The sequence below is a fragment of the Myotis brandtii genome, unplaced genomic scaffold (assembly GCF_000412655.1).
Source record: "Myotis brandtii unplaced genomic scaffold, ASM41265v1 scaffold107, whole genome shotgun sequence".
Classification (NCBI taxonomy): Eukaryota; Metazoa; Chordata; class Mammalia; order Chiroptera; family Vespertilionidae; genus Myotis; species Myotis brandtii.
Window position 1 is genome coordinate 645,464 of NW_005353629.1, and position 3,690 is coordinate 649,153.

The following is a 3,690-nucleotide window of genomic DNA, read 5'->3' on the forward strand; positions in this document are numbered from 1 at the left end:
GGTCAGGGCTCATGTCAAATTGCTTTAATCCAAGTTACTGCCTGCCAAGCTTCTCCAGTGTACTTTCTCCTTTTGTAATTAATATGTATCCCTTTCCTCACCAAACGTTCAACTGATTCACTTATTTATATTAATACAGATTCATGGATTCCTATTTTATTCAATGAGCCATAATCTAATGCCAAAGTTAATGGTATCTTTTTTTTTTTTTAAATCCTTACCTGAGGATATTTTTCCATTGACTTTTAGAGAGAGTGGAAGGGAGGGGAGAGACAGAGAGAGAGTGACACACACACATTGATTGGTTGCCTCCCTCAGACACCCTGACCAGGGCAGGGGATAGAGCCTGCAACCAACAATCAAACCTGGGACCCTTCAGTACACAGGCCAACGCTCTTATTCACTGAGCCAAACCAAAACCAGCTACGGCAATAAGATATCTTCTGCTAAGAAAAATATAAGTGTTGCCCAAACTTATGTGGTCAGGAAATATAAAAATTTCCCACAACAGTGTGCAATGGAACATAACTTGAAAAATATTTAAGAACGCTTCCAGCTCTAACCGTCTATAACCAACATTACACTAACTGAAACCAAATTACTAAAATTTTAATTTCTTCTCCCTTAACGCAATGAAATACCAAATTTGATCAATTTGCTTTTAGAAAAACCAGGTAAAACATTGCCATCTCTATCTGAATCCATCTATATCTCAACTCCCTATAAATACAAGTATACCAATTTTCCTCAACTATACTAAATTTGAGAGGTAATAGTATAATAACAGATTACAGAATCTGAGTTTCCTAACTGTAGCATTGAACAAGTCACTTTTCCCCTCTAAAATCAATTTCTTATCATAAAATAAAAAATTATCTATACTTGATAGGGTTGTTCAGAGGATTAAAAAAAGTAATGCAGTAAAATGCTTATCACAGTGTTTTTGACATTTAGGAAAGTGCTCAATAAATAGTAGCTAATACCTTTAAAGTAGTATTAGAAGTGACTACCAATTACTAAGACATTAAAAATATTCACCAAAACCAGGAGTAAAAAAATAAAATAAAAACCCACAGAGTAATACTGAGATACTATTTTCCAGTTATCAAACTAAAAACTAGTTTAAAAAATAATAACAGTGTTAGAGTGCTCCACATACTTGGATAGCAATTTGTCAATCCTTGAAGAGAGGTGTCCCAAAAGTCGGAGTGCCATTTTAAGCTTTAATAACTTCAAATGTATAAATATTACAAAGTGAAAAAACCAACACTGCCGAGTTTAATTCTTTAAATTAAAAATTTAAAGTTTAGCCCTAACCGGTTTGGCTCAGTGGATAGAGCGTCGGCCTGCAGACTGAAGGGTCCCAGGTTCGATTCCGGTTAAGGGCATGTACCTTGGTTGCAGGCACATCCCCAGTAGGGGGTGTGCAGGAGGCAGCTGATTGATGTTTCTCTCTCAGCAATATTTCTAACTCTTTATCCCTCTCCCTTCTTCTCTGTAAAATACATTTTTTTAAAAATTAAGTTTAATTGTTTATATGTTTTCTAAACTTTGAATAATAAATTTTTAAATTATGTTTCAGTGTTTGCATTCTTTCATAAGAGGATTTAGAACAAAAACAAAACACTAACTGAAATAACAGAGTAGACCAATGATTTTCAACCATTTTAATCTCATGCACACATAAACTAATTACTAAAATTCTGCAGTACCAAAAAAAATTTTTTTCCTGATCTGACAAAAAATATAAGCATAATTATGATTCACTCATACCCAATGGCTATTGTTGTATTGGCTGTTGTCTTTTTTTTATTTGACAATCCAAGGGAAAAGAGGTCACGTCCCTGACCAAACAGTCCGGTATTGCATGTTCTAAAAATTCTTGTGGAGCCCTGGCCAGGTAGCTCAGTGGGTTAGAGCCTCATCTTCAGTCTTACCAAAAAAAAAAAAATTATGTTGAGATCTGACTGCAATTGCATTAGCATTTTTAGAGTTATCTGGGGAAGAACTGACATCTTAATTTTACTGTTTTGTCCATAAATATGTCAGATCTCTTATCTTATGTGTTTCAATAAAGTTTTTAAATTTCCCTATAGAAGCTTCACAATGTGTATTAGCTTTATTCTCATAAACACTAAATATTCTAAACTATTGCTCTTGTATCCAGAAACCTCTCTGTACTATCCTATTGGTCTGTTTCTCAGTTGTCATGCTTAGGGTTTGCATTAGTGTTATCATCTACAAATTACACTCAGATGTACACACCCAAAACAATACTGTATATTAGTTACAGATGCATTCATTTTGAAAGTTTAAAGTTAAGGGGGTGGGGGATAAAAAAACTTTATAAATTCATAAGTTTTACTTATAAGCATACACACAAAAGTCCTAAATCAGGCACAATGATATAAGAGAAAGGGTGTGGAATAGTTTTTTTGTTTCATTTTTATTGACTGATTTTAGAGAGGAAAGTAGGGAGAAAAAGGGGAGGAAGAAAGGGGGGGGAGAGAAACCAATTTGTTGTTCCACTTATTTATGCATTCATTGGTTGCTTCTTATATGTGCCCTGCCCGGGAGTGAACACCTTGGTGTATGGGGATGATGCTCTAAACCAGTGGTCTTGAACCGTGAGGTCCGAAAGGTTGGTGACCACTGCTCTAAACAACTGAACTACCTACATGGCCAGGGCTAGTTCTTTTGTTTTGTTTTGTTTTTTATCTTAAATCTAATCTTAGCAAACCAAGCAAAACTGGCTTTTAAAACAATTGTCCTATGTGTAATTTTGCTTTATATCAGAACACACAGCCAATATATTTCAAAATAAACTACACGTAAAATCTGCAATTTCTTTGTTAAAATTGTTAGCAACTATCCTGAAGAGCACCATGAAGGAAATTTCAAAAGTCAGCACCTATTCTGGTCCAAAGTATTTTTAATATATGATCAAAAGCTTTTCCGGGTGGCTCAGTTGGTTGGAGTATCAATCCAATGCACCAAGGTTCCAGGTTCAATCCCATCAGGGCACATATAGAAGGCAACCAGTGAATGCACAGATAGGTGGGACAACACATCAATGTTTCTCCATCACTCTCTCTCTCTCAAATCAATAAAAAAAAATTAATTATATTAAAAAGCTTTTACACACTTTCCTAAAAGCCAAGTATTTATTTAGTTGAAAATTACTGTTAATTGACTGTGTTCCCTCAGGGACACATCTTTTTTCTTTTGCCTTGCATATTAGCTAAATGTTGAATTAATTTTCACTGAAAAGTAAAAACAAATACCAAAAACTTACATGCAATAAATTAATTGAACAAACTGTACAATAAACTCTCTAAATATTAATTACATTGCTACAGACAACTGACATTGCCAAAAATAATGAAAAACATTCATATAAGAAACTAAAAAAAAAAATCAGGTTTAAAATTAACTTAGGACTTTATATTTATTCAAAATGTAAAGACAAAAAGAAACATTTCCAGTTAAAATAGACAACATAATAAGTGCAAAACAAGGGGCTTTATTAAATAGACTAGAGGCCCGGTGCATAAAAATTTGTGCACTCGGTGGGGGAGGTGGAGGGGGGGTCCCTCAGCCCGGCCTATGCCCTCTTGCAGTCTGGGACCCCTCGGAGGATGTCCACCTGCTGGCTTAGGCCCGCTCCCTGGGGGATCGGGCCCAAGCTGG